We start from the raw sequence: 22,338 nt of genomic DNA, 5'->3' as shown, positions 1-22,338 counted from the left end.
CTAAAGAGATTTAGTAGATAGAGAAGTGAAAATAACAGTGAGGTTAAAAATTAGTAAGAACCACCATCTCCAGAAAACCCCATGAATGAAAAAGTCTTAACTACATAATTAAGGGGTACTTTTACAACCTTATTCCAGTCCAAGACCACCCAAAATAACCAGTAAGTTGTGACACCAGCCAACCCAACAATGAATGCAGCGACAACTAGAGTTTACCACCTTACTCAAATAAATCCTCTAAGGTTCTTTTGGTCTAAGTTTGAAAAGAATCCACATGAGTTTATGGATTGTAGTTTGAAAGTTATGGAGATCATGGGTGTTACCCCAACTAAAAGTTCCAACTTGGCCACCCTACCAGTACAGAATTGATAGAATGGGATAAGTTTATGGTCAGATTTTTTGACAATTTCTTCCCACTTGAGATAAGAAAGGAAAAAGTTAGGAATTTATAAATCTGAAGAAGGGTAGCATTAGTATAAAGGAGTATTCACTTAAGTTTACTAAGTTGGCGAGAGATGCTCCAACTATGGTTGCTAATCTAGGGCCCATATGAGCAAGTTATTGTTTAGTTTTTCTAAGGATATGGTCAAAGAATATTCAATCACTATGTTGGTGAAGTAGATGGACATATCTAGGATGACATTCATGTACAATAGATAGAGAAAAAGAAGGTTAAGGAAAAGGAAAATGAGAATAAGAGTACTAGAATAGGTATCTTTAATTTATCCCAACAGAGATTAGATGGTAGAAATCGTTCTCAGTTTCACAAAAAGTCTTTAGCTCCAGACCTGTCTTATGCTAGTGCCCTAGTGCTAAAGTTTCTACAAGATAATTGAGCAATGACACTAGGATCTTAGTCCTAGGGTAGTATGAGCAGTGTTTTACAAACCCAGTATGGAAGAAGTGTGGTAAAAAGAACAAGAAAGAGTGTATGAATGGTACTGATAGTTGCTTTGGGTGTGGTAAGGTAGGCCACAGACTTAAGAAATGTCTAGTGGCTTCCTAAAGGATTAAGGATGCTCATAATCAAAGTTAGTCCAACTCTTTAGTAGGTCCAATAGGTCACCCAACTTAGTAAGAGACATCATCTAGTGCATCTGGCGAACAACGTCAAAATAGATTTGATGCCCTTCAGACTTAATAGGATTGGGAGGGTTCTCCTAATGTAGTAAGTGGTACATTACATGTCTTCCATATTTATGTATATGAATTATTAGATCCTAGAGCCACACTTTCTTTTGTAACTCCTTATATAGTAGTAGACTTAAGTGTCAGTCTCTAGATTTATTCAAAGTCATTCACACTATACTCTAGTTGGTGGATAAGTTATAACTAGATGGATATATAAGAATTTCCTAAAAAGTCACCTCACTTTATCTCGTAGAGTTAGAAATGGTAGATTTTGATGTTATTTTTTTGTATGGATTGGCTATACTCCTGCTATGCCTCTATTGATTGAAAGAAGAGAGTAGTCCAATTCAAGTTTCCAAAAGAACCATTCTAGAGCAGAAGGGTAGTACCTCAAGGCCTATGGGTTGTTTTGTATGTTAACTTTAGTTTAGAAAGTTTATCTATAAAAGGTATATTTATCATCTTATTTGGGTTAAGGATTAAAAATCTAATGCTACAACTCTTGGGATAATTCCAAAGGTAAACAAATTTCCAAAAGTGTTTCTAAAGGATCTACTTAGAGTTCCTCACAAATGGGAAACTGATTTTGAAATAAATATACTTTTTGATACCCAACCAATATGAATTCCACTCTATTGAATGGATCTAGTCGATCTTAAAGAGCTGAAGGAGAAATTGATAGACCTATTAGACAAGGATTCTTTCAAGTCAAACATCTTTTTATACGGTGGTCCATTTCTTTTTGTGCACAAGAAATATGGTTCTCAAAGAATGTGAATCAATTACTATCACTTGAACAAGGTCACAGTAAAAAATAAGTATCCCATTCCCAGGATTGATGACTTAATCAACCAACTTTAGGATGTAAATTTCTTCTTTAAGATCGACCTCATTCCAGTTATCATAATTTCAGAGTTAGAGAATGGTACATTTTGACGACAATCTTTAATACTCGGTATGGTTACTTTTAATTTGTTGTTATGTCAGTTAGACTAACTAATACTACTATTACTTTTATGGACCTGATGAACAGAGTGTTCAAGATTTACTTGGACATGTTCATAATTATGTTCATAAATGACATTATTATTTATTCTTAAAGTGAGGTTGAGCACGCAGATCATCTGAGGATTAAATAACAAACTATTAAAGATCGTCAGGTATTTTCCAAATTCACAAAGTGTGAATTCTAGTTGAAAACAGTCACTTTCATTGGTCATATTATATATGGTAAGTGCATTAAGGTTGATCCTTAAAAGACCAAAGAAATGAGAAACTAGCCTAAACCTGTCTCTCAAGTAGTTATTAGGAATTTCTTAGGCTTAGCTGGCTACTACAGTTAGTTTATTGAAGGATTTTCCATTATTCTTATCTCTCCAGGCTGAATTAGAAATAAGTCAAATTTTAGTGGTTCGATTCTTATGATAAGATTGTTCAAGAGTTGATGAATCGACTCACTATTGTTGCATATTTAACTTTTAGCAAGGTCTCAAATGGTTTGGTAGTCTATTGTGACTCTAGACAACTTAGTTATATGTTAATGCAGCATGGCAAAGTTATAGTATGTCTATAGACAACTCAAGCCTCATGAGAAGAACTATTTGACTCATGATCTTGAGTTGGCAACAATTGTTTTTTCCCTTAAATATTTGAAGGCTTTACCTCTATGGGTTCATGTTGATATTTTCACCAATCATAAGAGTCTTTAGTATGTGTTCATTTAGAAAGATCTAAAATATCTACCTGACAATATGGTTAGAGTTGTTGAAGTTTTATGATTTTAGTGTTTTATTCCATTTGAGTAAAGACAATATGGTGGCCGATAACTTTAGTATATTATCTATTGGAAGTATTGCCCATCTAGAGGATAAGATGAAAAAACTAGCTCATGGGGTTCTTAGATTGGCCAGTTTGGGAGTTTGGGAGGTTGACTCAACCGAAGAAAGTATTTTGGTTCAAAATGATGACCCTGTTTTAATTAGACTAAAATCAATGGTCTAGAGTCAAAAGGTTTAGGATTTCTCCCAAAGGGGAGATGGTTTTCTTCACTATCAGGGGTAGAATATGTGTTCTGAATATAGATTAATTAAGACAATGACTAAGAGAAGAATCTTATGGTTTTTAGTATTCTTTTCACCCAAAGGCCACTAAGATATACCAGGATTTATAGAAACTCTATTGGTGGAATGGTATGAAGAAGGATATTATGAAATTTCTTTCTATGTGTCTACATTTCTAACAAGTTATAGTTAAGCACTAAAGACCTAGAAATATGCTTTAGGACATTAGCATTGCAACCTGGATATAGGAGGTAGTAAATATGGACTTTGTAAAGGGTTTCCTCACAACCATTGACAACATGATATCATTTGGGTTATCATGGATTGAGTTGCCCAATGTTTTTCCAGTTAGCACTTCAGATTAAGTTGAGGACTATGCTAAAATTTACTTTAAAAAGTTAGTGAAATTTCTTCAAGCCTATTTAACTATCATTTTAGATAGAGGTTCTCAGTTTACTCATAAATATTTTAATGCATTTCAGAAAGGTTTTGGTACTTAAGTTCATCTAAATATAACTTTTTCACCTATATTTAGATGGTCAGGTATAAAGGACCGTTCATACCTTAGAGGACATGTTGAGAGCATGTATGATTGATTTCAAGGGTAGTTGGGATAATCATATACCTTTGACCAAGTTTGTGTATAATAACAACTATCACACTAGTATCAAATGGCCCATTTAAGACACTTTATGGTTAGAGGTGTAGATCTCCTATAGGTTGGTTTTAAGTTGGTGAAACTATATCAGTAGGATCTGACTCAGTGCATGAGGCTATGGATAAAGTTTAGCTGATTAGCGAATGGCATAGAATCATCATAAGTCTTATGTAGATGTAAGAAAAGAGAACTTGAGTTTACTGTTGGTGATTTTGTTTACCTAAAAGTTTAAACCATGAAAGGGGTGAGGAGATTTAGAAAGAAGGGAATGCTCAGTCCCTATTTTATTGGTCCTTATTATATTATAGATCATTTTGACAAAGTAGCCTATGAGTTTGTCTAGCAAACTTAGCAGCAGTGTATCCAGTCTTCCATGTTTCCTTGATAAAGAAATGCATTAGTGATACCGCATTGATTGTTCCCTTAGAAAATATAGGCGTGAGGGAGAGTCTCTCTTACGACAAGGTCCCTATGGAAATCCTAGACCGGTAGATTCATAAGTTGAGGAATAAAGAGGTCACATTGGTAAATGTTCCTTGGTAAAATCATTCAATTGATGGATCTACTTGGGAAACATAGGCATACATGAGAAAGTACCCCTATCTCTTCCATATGAATTCAATCCCAGCATTCGACAGTAGTTTTCCTTAATTAATTAATTTTATGTATTTTATGTCACCAATTAATCTCCTTCATTGAATGCGTCCATGAGTCTAGCATTGTCTATGTTTTAGTCACCGATAAGAACCATGTTAGTTTTCAACTCTGAGAAACTCTGTGTTGGAATTTTAGGTAAAGATAGTTTAAAGGGGTTCCAATAATATGATGAGAAATGGTGAAGAAAATATGGGAAGTAAACTCCTTTCCCTCAACCTTCTATCTCAGTCAAGTTTTATATGGGGATGAATGACCCCAGTGGAGAGATATTAAAACATCTTGGACAATCCAAGACAAGGATAGAACCATGCTTCAAGTACAAGTAGGAATAAACATCATGTTTAATAGTATGAGAAGGAATTTAACCATGTACCATGGCCATAAGAATCTCCTAGCCCATGACCAAGCCAAAACCTCCCTTACCAATTGATTTATTAAGAAATGGTCACCTTCAAATATGTATAACTTCCATATTCTAAAGCATATTTTAGCTCTGGACATACTAATAATCGACATATGAATTACGTTTCTATGGAATCTAGTTTAGCCTTAATATGATATCTGAGTAAGAATATATGGCCTTTATAGTAAAGCACTACTCTGTAGTGAGATACCATGATCTAAACCATAATCGTGGTTACATCACTATACAAAGGTCTCATCTAACAAAGACAACCCCATTATATGATTATACAATGGTCTCGTATGATCAAGACAACCCGAACATCTGAAAGTTGACAAGTGTACCTCCTTACCAAGAGATGGAACCATAATCATCATTTGAAACTGTGATACTAGGCCCGATCATGATTCCTACTGATGCTCCTAATTTAACCTTTAAACTACGGACCAAGGTAAGACCATAGGTAGATCCCAAAATCATACCAAGTCTCATCTGATAATGTTCAGAGAGCTCTCATCCAACTCCCAACCATGAGTGCAACCCACGATCTTAGGTTGATCCCACGATTGCAGGAAGGTCTCGTACATTTCTCCTAGCTTTTTCTAGTTACGTATTTAAGAAGAGTTATATCAGTCTTTTCCTACTCTTTTAACATTAAAACTATATTGCTTTGGGTACTTCAAGGATTTTTATTGGGATTAATATTACACTAAGCACTTATTACTTAAAAATCATAGGACACTTCGTTTATAATAGAGAAAAGGGGAAATTTTATTCCCCTGGTAGAGCTAGAGTTTATTATCTTTAGGCTATAAATTCTAAGAAATTCTCTAGGGTTCTCATCTCTAAGTATGTCGAATTTTATCAATGGGTATCTTTCCCTCATTAAGTCCAAAGGTTTACACAATTCTTCAGTTTGTTTCCTTCTTTACTATTTAGGATTCATGGATATTGCCAAATTCATTGACATATCATTCCCTTGGTATCATTGAGTTATAATCCATATTTTATCATGAAATTTTGTATTATTAATCATGTTCTTAAATCGTAGTTATATTGTTAAATCCACAAATGTTGAACTTGAGTCATTAATTTACATGTATTCATTCAGTTTATAGAATTAACATAATAGCTCCATTATGTTGAGATGGTGTGTTAGCATTGAGTATTGCAGTTATCAGTGTCATTTATTTGGGAGTAGTACTTAGCATCTAGCGGATGTATGAATAAAGGATCATTATCCGGTTAGGCTGAGACCTCTAGTAAAAGTCCCTAAATCCTACAACTACAGTGCCATCATAGGTTCTAAAGGGTCACACATTAGACTGATTTTGACACCTTAGACCTTTCAACGTTAGTTAGTGGATCCATATTGTCAGTGTCCGTACCTTTGGCAATATACTAGGCGCCCTTTCAGTTGGGGATACAGGTTGGACCTTGTTAGATAAGATTGGGGTACATTGATTTTTTGTAACTCCCATAGTATAGTTTATAATTTACAACTCAAATTCAAATTTTTGTATAACCTTGTATTCAGAAATTCAGTTCATGATGACCTAGTAATCCGTTATTCATTTAATTAAAAAACACAAATTCGATACATGTTCTAGCATTATTTTATCATGTTATGTGTACCATCTTCAACTTATAAAAGTTATTTTCTATCTTACATACTTAGTACATTCAAAATGTTAATCGAATTCTATCTTTTTTGTTATAATGTCTCATAATATAGGTTCTTACGATCATCATTCAGATTGCGCCTAGTATGATCTCTTACCATATTAGCAATAATATTTTGATAAGTACACATCATGGAGGGACAGTGTGTTTATTTCATTTTGTCTTTGTATTTCCCAATTTTAGACTGTTACAATTTGTTGGGGGTTTGTTTTGACAACTCATCTTTGTAGAGGGTTTTCTGACGTATAGTTAGTTATTTAATTTGTGATCTCAAATTCAATTAATGTTGATTGGTTTTATTTTGAGTATTTTTTTCATTATTCAATTAAGTTTTGACATTAGAGTTCTTATCCATGTTTTTTATATTTTTAGTGTATTTCTAGGCCTTAGGTTATCTTGGGGATCACTTGTGAATTTAAGCACCATGATACGTCTAGGGGGTAGTATCAGGTTGTAAAAATTATGGATCCTTTGACTAAGTAAATTTAGAAGAATATTGTAATTCAATTTCTTGTGAGAAGAGCTTTCAAAATCTCAAGGACATATTGACTTTGTCTTTTATCTTGACCTTGTCCAAGAAGGAAATAGGTTATATTATGTTTTGTGATTCTTCTAGAGTTAGATTAGGAGGTGTATTGATGTCGAATTGTAAGGTGATTACTTATTCTTCTCAATAGTTTAAGGCTTATAATTTGGAGTTGATCGTGGTTGTTTCTATGTTAAAGTTGTGGTGATGTTGGGTTATATGGGGTCCATTGTGAAATTTTCTCAAAATGAATATCCTAGGCATATTGTACGAAGTGTAGATCCCTACAAAGTTCATAATATGCATGTTTGGATCATTAGTAGGCTGACCAACAGACACCACCTTCAAATTAAGTGTTTGGATCATCGTACTTGTGATATAAAACTTGGTACATTGCAGGAATTTTGGAGGAACGATTGCACATGGTTCAACTGGACCAAAATACCATTTGTCTTCTTATCAATTATTATAAGCTGACATATATTTTTGGATGGGTTTCTGTCCCATATTTATTCTTAATATATCCATTGCGTTAAGTGCAACCAATGATCTTTCTCTTCTTATCTAGCCCTTTCTTCCCTAGTTGCTTTCCTAGTAGCTATTTTCCTAGAATTCTTCTATGCCATTAAGTGAGGAGTTACTTGTTCTATAGTTTCCTTAACATCATGCTGAAGTGGCTGATTTAATGCTTTTATGGCTGTAGTATTATCATGTGGCTATTTTCCATATCGTACTAGTTTATATGTACTTATCTTTGAAGTTTGTTAACTATTAGATTATTTTGCGTACCATACTAGTTTATATGCACTTATCTTTTTTGTTTGGTATACTATTATCAGTCCTAAGTTGGGGTTCAATTGGAAACAACCTCTCTACTTCACCTGAGATAGTGGTATGGTCTGCGTACACTTTACCCTCCCAGAACCCACTATGTGGGAACACACTAGGTATGTTGTTGTTGTTGTAGGATAATCATGAACCCCTTCGAGCAAGGTTCCTTCATCATGAACACCTTCTCTCTCCATCCTTCAAATTTGTATCAAAGTTCTCTCAAGTTCAGGTAAAATAGAATCAGGGGATTGCCTTGATTAAACATATATATATATATCTATATATATATATAAACATATATTGTAATAGGTATTCACTTGTTAAAAATGTTTACAAAATAATACATCAAATTGTCATTGTTAGTGAAATATATCATATACCTAAATAAATGCATTCAAAGTAAGCATAAGAATATTCATTGTATCTAAATCATATCTCATGAAACTCAATAACATGTCTCGTAACTTTAAAACACTTAAAATAGTGAAACATCTCAAGTAGCCTTTTCAATAGCATATTAAGTAAAAGACTTGTCCCACATATAATATCAAAGAATTCTATAACATCGCCCTTCAAAAATCAGGTATAAACTAAGCAATTTATTATAAACACAAATTATGATAAGGTTACTGCTTATAGTATACTTGTCGGAATACTAAACTTTTCATTTCAAACCATTCGTATGACTTTCTTTTAATGAATCTATAATAACATTATACAATCTATCATTAATTTTCTTATTTGAATTAATTCACGATTAAATTAGATTACCTAAGCCTCAAAGTTTCATGGTAACTTTTAATTGATCAAATTGTATGTCCAACATTGCACCTCACTATCCATGTTTCTTGTCTCTGGTTGCTAAATTTTAGTATCCAAGGTAAATTAACTAGACTACAAATCACGACAAGGATATAGGAAAGAATTTACCTTGATCCCGATAGAAATCTCTCAAAGAATTTCTCATGTTTTTCCCTAGAGCAACTGCTCCTTTTGATCCACTTTGACTCTTATTCTCTTCTCTATCTATTTAGTTTTTTTCTTTTGTTTGGCTATAGGGTGCAATTTCACCCATAACCCTATTTTTTCTTTTTGATTTTTTTTGACAGACCTTATTTTGTGCTAAGCCTACTCATTTCCTTTTTTGGTAATTATAACACTTTAGATATTTAAGTGTATTATTATTTTTTGTTAATTACTTATATTCCCTTCTTTAATATAGGGTTTTACATTCTTTTGACCTTATAAAATTTGGTCCAAAATTTAAAATTAAGTTTTTACTTGAATATTGAAATAAATGAGGGTACTTGAGTTGCATATAATTCATGGACTCCCAAGTGGCTTCCTTAATGTTATGGTTCTTTCATAAAACTTCCACTGACATAATTTTCTTTTACTGTAACCTTCTTACCTTCTTGTCAATAGTATCTAATGGTTCCTCCTCATAATTAAATTTTCATCAAGCTGCAAGTCAATGCTTCAAGTACATGAGAGGAATTTGATATACATTTTCTTATCATAGAGACGTGGAACCCTGAATAAATGAAATATATCTCATGAAGAAGGGCCAAACAATATGCTACTCCTCCAATATAATCAAGTATCTCATATGGTAATATATACTCGGTCTTAGTTTACCTTTTCCCCTGAATTGCATCACACCTTTTATAGTAGAAACTCATAATAAAACCTTGTCCCTAATAGTGAACACTAATTATCTTCTTCTTTTATCTGTATAAGACTTTTGTCTACTTTGATCTTTGTACAAACTCTACCTAATTAATTGAACTATGTAAATAGTTTCTTGTACTTTGTTCGACCTTAATTTTTTGCCCCTTAAACTTTAAACCTCCCAATAGATCACCTACAATACAAGTCTTCATATGGATCAATCTAAATGCTTAATTGAAAACTATTGTTGTAAGTGAATTTAGCTAAGGGGAGGTAAGTATCCAAGCTACCTCCAAAATCAAGAATGCAACCTCTTAATATATCCTCTAAAATATATATAGTACACTCATACTATTCATCTTTCTAGGGATGAAATACAATTACTACAATATACTCAAGTACCCAATACCTTTTGGAAATATTTCAAAAATGAGAAATGGATTGTGATCCTCTATTAGAAATAATGAATAGTATTTAATGACCCTTCAGGTCATTTTCTATATTTCCACTTATTTTCACTGTTAGAGCTTTTTCATAGCTGCCTCAAGTCATTTATGACTTGTTGGAATTGATAGTTTGGTTACCGGGTAGTTCATTTGATTTTTAGAGCTAATTCCTTATTTCAAAGCCTTTATTGGTGCCAAATGGTCATCGAACAAAAGCATTAGTAAAATAATCTCAAATAAATATTATTGGAATGATTAGTCAAGTCTAGCTGATAAGGGGGAAACTAGTTGTAAAAGGCAGATTCACTTAGTAAGTATTGTTTGTGATATAAAATGGCTTATTAAGGAATGTTGGCAATTAAAATGGTTATGTGGTTAGTAGTTGTCTAATAAATGACTATATTATATGATAGCTAGAAATCTAATAAATTAGTTAATGATCCTTATTTATCTAATAAATAGTGGCTAATGGGTATCGATGATAATTGGCAAACGATGGCAGTATTATAGAATATTGTCATATGGTTAATGTCGATAACTAATGAAAGTTTGATAAAATATCCGATTGATGATAAATGTGGAATATTGTTCAATAATTATGAGTTTTAGATATGTTGTTTGTTAAATGCCTTAAGATTCTTTCTCTTGGCTGTACTCTCCAGTAGTATGAGATATTGTGATGAGTTCTTTATTTTTTGCACTAGTTAGCTTATGGGAGCCAATTTTGTACTTGTGTTTGCTTTTGGTTATATTTAATGAGGCGTTATGGTTTTGAATTGTCTATTACTCATGCATAATGGTGTTGGCATGCGTTGATACCTTGTGTTATTATTCCAATTTTATTACTTATTATGTATAGTGATGATTCACATATGTCAGGTTTTATTCTGTTCCTTGACTTATTTATGATTATCTTGCATTATATAATCTTTATATCATGAATTACCTTAGTCGGCCAATGATGCATACTGAGTACCCGTTGTTTTGGTACTTGTAGTACACTTTTGTACCTTTTTGGTATGGATTCGAGTACAAGGTGTTTTCATTCATCGTTTCTCATATGGTGATTGATTTTTGAAGATAGGGTGAGCTCATGGAGTTTGACTTGCCCATTTCCCTCTATTTCTTATATTTAGACTTTTATATTTGAGACAAATGTATTGAATATATTCTAAGACTTTTGAGTTGTATTATTGACATTATATGCTCTTGTACTAGGTCTACCATGTTTTGGGATTGGTATCTTATGATGACTATTTATCTATTTATAGCACTTTATTTATATTGTAACTTGTGTTAATTAATTTTGGCCTATGATGGGTATTTCTTACCAAATTACCTATTGGTTAGCTCTGAGTTATTATATTGGCTTCCCTACTGGTGGGATATAGTAGGTGCCATCATGATCTATGAATTGGGTCATGACAAAATAGTATCAGAGCCTAGGTTTCACCGGTATTATTGGTACAAAAGAAAGTGTCTAGTAGAATCCTATATATTAGAACATTAACGTCTATTTCTTATCTTCATTATGCTATGGGACATTCTTCGGAGTTCTTCACGACTTTCTCTCATATTTTACTAACATTGTAAGTTGCTTTGTATAATATTCCCTTGACTACTATTTCATAGATGACTAGGACACTTATTTCTGCTAGACAAGACGAGGGTCCAAAAATAGATACCAGGGACCCTACTCCAGTTCATGGTTGACCTAAAGGTCGAGGACAACATTATGATGTTTCCCCAGCTAGGGGCCAGGGTAGGAAACCTTCCCCAGACCCCATTCCTGCACCTGTGCTAGGGATTCTTTTGGCTTATCCAGTACTGTGCTAGGGACCAGCCCAGGCTCCACCCAGTTTCGTTCCCTCTTTATTGCTTAAAGATTCCCTAGTTTAGATTTTTGGGATTGTTTATGGTATGTCATTTGATGGTGCACTATCTACTGATTAGAGTGCTACTGACGCAGGGGCGCAGCTTGTATCTATGACTTTTAGAGTTAAAGGTTCCCCTTGTACCAGTAGTTGTTCAGCCAGTAGCTTCTTAGCCAATTTTTACCCACCCTATTATGTCTTCTGAGGAGTAGAAGATGTTGGGTTGATTCTTGAGGTTGGCTCCGCCTAGATTTTCTGGTGCTCTAGGAGAGGATGCATATGAGCTCCTAAATGCTTTTGAGGATAAGCTTTATGGTTTATGCCTTGTTGAGACTTGTGGTGTGGATTACACCACATTATAGTAGGATTTGTGTGCTCATCATTAGTGGAGAGTTTATATAGATTCCAGACCAACTTGATCTTCTCCCTTATCTTAGACTAAGTACTCCGAGATGTTCTTAGAGAAGTATATGTTGCACTGTCTTAGAGATCGATTAAGGGATTAGTTCTCCAAATTAGAGCAGGGCTCCATGACAATTGCTGAGTATGAGGATTGTTTTCATGGCCAAACATAAGACTTCTATTTTGGACACTGAATATGAGAGATTTCACTACATTGTTAGAGAGTTGAGACTCCCCATTCATATGGCTACTCATTGTTTAATTACTTTAGGCGGGACTTTTTTTGAGGTTTTAGGTCATGCTAGGGTAATGGAGAAGATGCACCATAAGTGTCATGAGGGTCATGATAAGCAGCCTATGTCTTAGGGCATATTCAGTTAGAGTAATAGTGGTTTCCGATTCAAAGGTGGTCATTATCATGTTGGGTATTCTCCACGTTTATCTTCTGAGCTCAGAGTCAGCCTGGTCAACTAGTTTAGACAACTCTTCAAATTACAGACAGAGGTCAATCTAGTGCTAGTTGTCACCCTGTTAAGAGAAAGAATCAGTCTTTGAGAGGTTTATATTCGAGTTAGTCTATACGTGGTGGATATTTCAGGTCAGCTAGATCTATTGGTTCTCGTTTGGCTCATATTTCATGTTTTACTTGTGGACTTCCTGGTCACTATTCATGAGATTTCCCTAGTCGTGGGGGGATTATTGTTTTAGCATAGGGTGCTTCCCCTATTCGACCAATTCATTCCTCAGGTAGAGATAGTTGTTATAAGTACAAAGGTGGTTACCAAAGTTCTCAAAGAGGTTCTCAGGCTGGTAGGAAAAGAGCTCGATCAGTTGCCCAACATGGTGGTGGGCGTGGTTAGTTATATGTAATACCTTCTAGACCAGAGGTTGAGACTTCAAATGCGGTAGTTACAGGTACATTTTTTTATGCTGCAAGTCATCTCATGCTTTATTTGATTCAGGGTCCACTTATTCTTATATATCTACTTATTATACACCACAGTTGTAGTTGACTAGTAATTTATTATTTTTTCCTTTGTGAATATATAGTCGAATGAATGATGTTTTAGTAGTGGATCAAGTATTCAAATAATGTGTTGTGATAGTTAGTGATGTTGATACTTAGGCAAATATTATTTTTGACATGCTAGATTTTGATATGATTCTGGGCATGGACTAGTTATCTCACTATCATACGGTCTTGGATTTTTTACCAAGATTATTATCTTAGCCATACCCGACGTACCCCAATCATACCGAAGAAAGAGGTTAGTCACTAGCCGAAGGGGATTATCTCTTACATTCAAGCTAGGAAGCTTATTTCTAGGGGTTATGAGTCTTATCTTGCTGATATTTGTGATACTTATATGGAGATTCCGTCGCTTGACTTTGTCCTTGTTGTTTTTGAGTTTTCTAATGTGTATCCTATCGACCTGCCTAGTATTCCCCCTAGCATGAGACTGAGTTTTCTATTGACCTAAAGCCTAGTACCCGACTTATTTCTATGGCACCTTACTATATAGCTCCTGCCGAGCTTAAGGGGATGAGCTCTCAACTTCAAGACCTTCTTGGTAAGGGTTTTATACAACTGAGTGTGTCCCCATAGGGATCTCCTGTATTATTTGTAAAAAAGAATGATGGTTTTATGCGTTTGTGTATTGATTATAGGCAGCCTAATAAGGTAAAGGTGAAGAATCATTATCCTACGCCACATATTGATGATTTGTTTGACCAACTTCAGGGTGTAACGGTGTTTTCTAAGATTGATTTGAGGTGTAGTTATAATCAGTTAAGGATTTAGGTTGAGGATGTCCCAAAGAAAGCTTTTAGGACCTATTATAGCCATAATGAGTTCTTAGTAATGTATTTTGGGTTTACTAATGCCCCAACCATGTTCATAGATTTGATGAACTGAGTGTTCAGGCCTTATTTAGACTCCTTCATGCTTGTATTTATTAATGATATCTGAAACACCCTAGGTTTTAGACCTTGGAAATTTCATGAGTTTTTAACTCACTATCCTAGTAATGACTCACAAAATAATTTGCATGGTGTTGGTATGGGTTGGGAGACCCTAGTCATTAGGAGTCTAGTAGATGGTAGTTAGGATTCAAATATGATTACTATTGGGGTGGAACAAGTCATTAGTGGTGGTGACGGTTCATTGGGTCGGTCCTTAATCATATAAGTAACTTAGTTAATTGACTTGGCTATGAGTACAAGTGGCTCACTAAGATCTGTGAGGATAGGCTAGAAATATTAATGTTGAGTCATATGTTGTCCAGTATTCGATCCTTTTGTATTCTTTCTTTTGTATGATTGGACCATACGAGTCGTATGGTCTGGTCACAAGTGGGGTCAGGGATTCTTATGGTGGACAGTATATGGGTGTCCAACTCACACTCTTGGTGATGACTCAATGGCATAAGCTTATATTGTGTCAGAAGTCAAAGGATCAACTCGTATCCACCTGCAATATTTTATAGTTTTTAAGTTGGGGTATTCTGGACATTTCCCCTTTTAACATCCTTTGAGGGCATGACTTAAAACACCTTTTGGGTCTTCATTGACCTATTATTTCCAATCAAACACTCTAAAATTCTTTCTTCAAGCAAAAGGTAGTGTTTCTTCAAGAAAATCAATTAAGGCTTTCAAGGGTTGTTTCTCTTCGTCTTCCTTGGCGTCTAAGGCATGTTACTCCTCCATCATTGTTATTTTACAAAGAGCATATATTTTAATGTATTATTTTCAAGATATTGTTATGGTTTGAAATAATGGTGGGATTTTTGGATGTTTATGGTTGAATAATGGTTCTCATGGTTTAATTATGTTTTCTTTCATTCTTTTAGTATGATTTTTACATTATGGGATATATGTTAATGGTAAATGGATTTTTGGGTATTATAGATTCCCAAAATTACTTGGCTATGGTTTTGAAACTTATGTTCCCTCTACCGGTTTGTTGAAATAGCAATTCGAAGGATTTTGTCACATTGCATGACTACTCTTCATATTTTTGCATTGCATAAATGGTAATGGAACTTGAATTGGTCTAGTTGAATTTAAATGGTTTGGAAAGGCCTTGGTGGCTATGGTTTTGGTTTAATTGGAAACTTTGGACTTTACTTAGTTTAATGGTTTTTGTATGGCATAAAAGGATAGACTTAGCTCTAATTTTTGTATGACAATACCAACGGTTAAAGACTAAAGAAAGGACTCTTGCTTAAATGGTTGGATTGTGTAATTGGTTATAATATGGGCTCAACGAAGGTTGTGTTAGAAAAGCCGTTGAAGGTAGAGGTCCCTGGAGGACCAATACTTGAAACTCATATTTGCCGATGTGAGCTTTGGTCATGGTGACCGTGTGCATGATGACACACTTTATATTTTAGGAGATGTACTAGTCATCTTAGGTTTTTTTTTTGGTTCATGAAGCTAACACACATAGGGCCCTTTTATCAAGGAGAGAAAAACCCATTTAGCCCGTGGGTGGATATTTAGGACGACAGAGCTACCAAACCCAGGTTAAGGTTTTAAATGTATGCTAAACTCAGTTCCTCATCTCAACATGATATATATGCACATGTGTTACTGTATATGGTTATTTGAGTATATTTTGAATAATGTTATTATTTTATCTTTATCCCTGAGTACCGGCTAGAGTTTACTCTGCTAATTGGGTTCTAGTGATCTATCCCAACGTAATGTAGGAATAGACCATACTACCATTCCTCCTGTTCTGCTACTTAGATTAAGGGACAGCTTAGAGTTAGATTTTAGTGGTGAGTTTCAATACTCCGGAAGACTCAATTTTATGTTATGGACTTCATTTTATTAATGTTATTTCTTTGGTTATGGTTTTGGCTATGGTCGGGGGCATATCCCAGCTAGACATTCTTTTATTTTAATTAGAGGATTTGACAGACTACTATATACATGAGTGGTGTCAGTATTGGTGTCAGCCTTGGTAATGGTATTGACATTACGGTTGGCAGCAATTGGATATTTGCTTAAGGTTATTGGATTATGATTATTGACTTGATTTAATGTTTTTGAATTATTATTGATTTATCTTATTATAGGTTCAGGTATTGGGGGTGGTATCCAATCCTAGTTGAACTTGAGATTCTCGACACAACTAGGCCCTAGTTTTGATCGTGTCATATTGGTATCAGATCCCCAGGTTCATAGTCAATTGGGTGTCCGATAGAGCTGTGTCGAGTAGAGTCTCTTTTAGTGTTGTGTAGCATGCCAAATTCATAAGGGAGAGGCTACGAGGCATTTAGGAATGTTTCTCTTTCTTGTGTTCTATTCTTGAGCTGTAGGGTCTAAAGTCCTTAATTTTTCTCTAACTGACATTTGTTTGCTTTTCAGATCATGCCTCCCCACTGATCTAAAACTCATGGAAACTCCTCTATCACACTTGGGGACAATGCTAATGGGACACACTCTGCCTATGGGTCCAAACCTGATCTAGGGGTCCATTTGCTGATTTTTCTCCTAGATTCCACCGGTCCCCTTTAGCCCTCCTCGAGCTCCTCAGGATGAAGTAAGAAATATTGAGTATCATTCGACTATTCATATGTTGGCTAAGTTGGTAGCTTCTCAGGACAAGCTTAGTGTCTTTGTTCTCCATCTTTTGAGGCCACAAGGGTTGGCCAATTTATAAGGTTAACCCCTCATGTATTTACTGTTGTTAAAGTTAAGGAGGTTCCTCAAGGTTTTATTGATGAGATGGAAATGATCTTTCGAGTTATGCATTCCACTAATCTAGAGGGTGTGGAACTTGCAGCCTACTAACTGAAAGATAAAGCATACAAATAGAATGAGGAATGGAAGTAGTCAAGGGGTGACGATGCTAAGTCAGCCCTGTGGGATGGTTTCTCTAGTGCTTTTCTGGATTTCTTATTTCCTTAGGTGTTGAGGGATGCAAAGGCAGAAAAGTTTGTAATCTAAATCAAAGCAAGATGACAGTCAAGGAGTATGCCTTGAAGTTTCACCAGTTATCACGGTATGCTCCAGAGTTAGTTTTGAGCATAAGGGCTAGAATGATGAAATTTGCTTCTGGGTTATCCCAAGACTTGATTTTAGAGAGAATGGTTGTCTTTCTTAACAAGGATATGAACATCTCCAGACTGGTTGTGTATATGAGGCAGGTCGGGGAAAAGAAGAAGAAAGCAGGCTAAAATTGGTGAGAGGCAGAATAAGAAGTTCAAATTTTCAATCATAGTGGTGGTCTACAAAAGAGTGGTAAGGATAGTGAAAAGTGGCCCAAGAAGAGGTGGGGTAATTCTAGGTCTCACTCAACGGCTAGTGATCCCAACCTAAATCCATCTAGTGACAAATATTTTTAGAGTGACGATAATTATAGGGCACAAGGTGCCTAATCTCAGGCTAGTGAAGCCCAATTAGCTCCATCATACCCTCCCTATTGATTTTGTAGTTGATTGTATTAGGGCTACTATGATGAAAAAAAAGGACAAGTTCTTTAACTGTGGTCAGCTAGGGCACATGATTAAAAACTATCTTGTTGGTAAGGTCGCTTTTGGGTCAAAACAGGTTCTTGTTGCCTGTTCTTCAACTCAGGCACCAAAGGGTGCACCATCTGGCTCCAGTACTGGTTGAAACTGACTTTATTCTCACTACTCATTAGAAGTTCAATACATCATCTAATGTCGTGTAACTCCCCGAATCTAGTACCCGGAGCGCTACACAATGCTCATGACCCTGAAGGACCACAAGCTAACCCATGATTGATATCTGTAACTGAGCACTGAATAATATACTATAAATATATGAAATGTAAGTTGTACAGCCATAAGGTTCAAAACTGAACAAAAAATGAATATAAAACAATGTCTATAATAGGTATGAAAATACCCAAAACTGAGATAAACTGATTGAAATATGTCGTAGTCTGAAAGCCTCTAAACTGTCTGAAAATTATGGAGTTGATAGGACATGTCCCCAAATAACTCTGAACTACTGAAATAATAAAGTAATAAAATAATTATGCTATCCTCGAATGATAAGGACTCATACTAGTCTGGCTGCTAAACGTCTAATCTACTAAGGATACTCGGGAGCTCGTGCGTCTAAACCTATGGTATAAGAAACCATAGCACAAATGCGTCAGTACGTTGAATGTACAGGTATGCAAGTGAGTAGGCTAAATACAATGGTTCATATGCATAAAGAATACTAACTAAATGAATAACATGAACATGAGAATACATGCATAAATACATAACTGTAATTGAGATCGTGATAATGCCGACTCATGAATTTTGATAACGTGGATTTACTGATATCTAAGAACTAATACTGGGATACTGAATGACTGAATCTATAGAGTACTAAGAAACTTATGGCATATTACTAATAAAGGAATATTGTTTCTGGCAGTTCTAATTATGAAGAACTGGTCTAATTGACTGTAGCTGACAGTCCTGAAACTGAATACTGATAACATGAGTTTCGTATAATAATATACTATTAACTGGGTTTGTGATAACATGATTACTGAGTCTGAATACTAATAACATGAGTGACTGTATCTAATAGTCCTGATACTAATAGAACTAGTTAGGTTCCACACTGTACTAATTTAACTGCATCTGACAGTCCTGGATTTCTGTAGAACTAAACTAAGTTCTATTACTGAAACTAGATCTGAAACTGAGACTGTGAGAGGTAATCATCTAACCGACATGTCCTAAAACTAAACTGGTGGGGTCCAACCTGTTACCCCAGCTGGAAGGGTGTCAGTAACGTGCCACGGGTAAAGACAAGCTATGAGTATACCCTCTCTAATAGGGAGCTCTTCCGCAAACCCCTCCTGGAAGGTAACCTAGATAAGATGTATAAATCCCTAAATGCGTACGGTGCATCTCAACCTACGATGGCTATGTATCTCTGGAACACAAGGATTGTTTCTAAGGATCGGACCCCCTACTGAATAACAGGTGAGTCCCCATCCTTGGATTCACTTGGTGCTGAATCCTACTCCCAACTAAATAGGCACTGAACTGATTAACTAAACTGCACTAATACTAATCGTATTATTTAGCGAAGCTAAACTGAGTTCACTAAGTTTCGTTGACTGATGGAATGTTACTGAGATCTGAGGAATGACAGAGAGTACTAAAGTTATTGAGATTTTTGGGAATACTGAAATCACTGAAATTACTGAACTACTGAGATTACTGAGTAAGAATGGACTGATATTGATTTTACTGAGTTTTCTTGAGTCATGTGACTGACTGAATTCTACTTATCATGGCTTGACTGAGAGTATCATGAAAACAGGACACTAGCTCTAGGCACACAGCTAAATTTTTTGGTACAAGTACTCCCAGGACTCGATAGTATAAAACTGACAGGACATGATACTTCTTGAACACATGACCAATATCAACAATTCATAATACATTAATTTTGGGATTTCATGAAACACATGGTTATCATAGTCTTGTACATAAATGGAATTGCATATAAACATGTCATACTTTCATCAACCTAATCTCATGGACATTCCCTCAACCATTCATAATGCCCATAATATCATGGAAGTCATTCTTAGTCATAGGGTAAATCATGCATTTATCGCTTGGGTCACAATTAAGCTATAATGCATAATTTCTATTCTCTTAGGCATTTTATCAAACACCTAGGGTGCATGACTTAGGGCATAGGCATGACCATCAAATTAATACAACAAAATTCCATATTTCAACTCAATTTCATATGCTTCAGACCACATACTAGCATAGGTTCATGAACAACACATTAGCATTCCAATTTGGGAATCATACAACCATAATCACATGAACATAATTAATACATAACAAAATATTCACAATGCAAGATTTAAAACTTGATTCTTGGGCTTCATGGATGAAAGGAATTCATGAATGAACACTGTGCATACCTTAGTTCTTGATTATATGAAGATTGATGGAGAGATTCCTAAATTTGAGTCTTGGATTTGAACCCCCAATTGAAAACCCTAGCTAGTTCTTGAGAGAAACATGAGAGAAACAATATATTTTGGGTGAAATATGGTTGAATCTCATGTTATTGGGTTATATAGGGGTGATAAATTAACCCTTTTAGCCCTTAGATGCATATTTTAATTCTGTCAAAATTTCCTGACCTGGACCCCCGGCGTAATGCGGCGCTATCGCGTCGTGTCACTGGAATTTGACAATTTTGAATTTAAACCTTGGAGTGATGCGCCATAATCTAGAGGCTCACTGGATTTTTAAGATTGATATTTTAGCTGGCTCCATGACGCGTTGATGGCTCAGGTGGCACACTATCTTACTAAAATGGCTCTAACTCTTCGCCCGGGTGCCGGATTTAGGTGAATTTAGTATCAATGGAAATCTTATTCAATTTTCCAAATGATAAAAAGTGAAAATATTTAAAATACCATATGAATAAGAGTGGATTCATCTTTAAAATAATTCTTTAACATTTTTAGGATAATTTTTAAGTTAGGTAAAAGTATGGGGTATTACATGTCGTTACTGGTATATTGAAACTCTTTTCTCATGATATGTACCATTTGCTTAACCTGAGGTCCACTCTTTCTTATGTGACCCTATTAGTCACAGTCATTGAGGTTTTGGTATCGAGTGTATTTCATATCCTTTTTTTGTTTCTACCCCTATGGGTGACTCTGTGGTGGTTAGAAGAGTCTACAAGGGTTTTGTGTTATACGTGGGTGGTTGAGAGACTTTGGTAGATATATTTGAATACGAAATAGTCGATTACGATGTCATATTAGGGATAGATTAATTGCACTCACTCTATGCTTCTCTAGACTTTCGGAACCATAAGGTTGTCTTTAAATTCCCTAGTGAGCTGATTATTGAATGGGAAAGTGGTTCTCGAGCTCCTAAGGAAAGGTTGATATCGTATCTTAGAGCTCAGATATTGATCTCCAAGGGATGTCTCTATCATATGGTCCAGATTAAATATTCTAATTTTGAGGATCTTTCTTTAGATTCCACTAGGTGGTGAATTAATTTCCTGAGGTCTTTCCAGATGATCTTCCTGGGGTTCTTCCTGATAGAGAGATTGATTTTTTGATAGATATTGTTATGGAAACTTGTCCTATCTCAATTCCCTTATATATAATGGCTCCTGTTGAGTTGAAGAAGCTGAAGAAGCAGCTATAGGATCTTTTAGACAAGGGTTTCATCTATCCTAGTGTGTCTTCGTAGGCTGCCCTAGTTTTATTCATGCATAAGAAGGATAATTCCCATCGGATTTGTATTGATTAGTGAAAGTTGAATAAGGTGATAGTATACAATAAGCATCCTCTTCAAAGAATAGATCATTTGTTTGATCAAATATAAGGTGTTAAGTATTTCTCAAAATTAATCTTTGGTCTGGTTATCATCAACTAAATATTAAGGAGGTGGATATCCCTAAGACTGCTTTCCATACCTGATACAGGCATTTTGAGTTTGTAGTTATGTCTTTTGGATTGACTAATGCCCTGACAGCATTTATGGATTTGATAAATAGAGTTTTTCATCAGTTTCACAATTTGTTTGTTATTGTGTTCATAGGCAATATTTTGGTGTATTCAAAGAGTGAGGTGGATCATTCCAATCACCTTTATATTGTATTGCAGACCCTGAAATAGCAGCAGTTGTAAGAAAAAAATTTGAAATGTGAGTTATGGTTAAATGTTGTCACTTTTCTAGGTCATGTCACTTCTATTAAAGGGATCATGATACATTCACAGAAAATTATAGTGGTTAAGAAGTGGCCTAGAACTATGACTCTAATGGATATTCAGACTTTCTTTTGTTTATCTAGCTATTACAGAAATTTTATGGATGATTTATCTTCTATAGCTACCTCATTGACTTATTTTACCAAGAAAAATGTAAAGTTCTTATAGTCTGATGCTTGTGAGGGTATTTTTGAGAAGTTGAAGGATAAGCTAACTTTGACTCTGGTCTTGACTTTTCCCGAAGG

This window comes from Capsicum annuum, chromosome 8 (genome assembly GCF_002878395.1).
Source record: "Capsicum annuum cultivar UCD-10X-F1 chromosome 8, UCD10Xv1.1, whole genome shotgun sequence".
Lineage (NCBI taxonomy): Eukaryota > Viridiplantae > Streptophyta > Magnoliopsida > Solanales > Solanaceae > Capsicum > Capsicum annuum.
The sequence above is the reverse complement of the archived record's forward strand: the minus strand, read 5'-3'. Positions refer to the sequence as shown.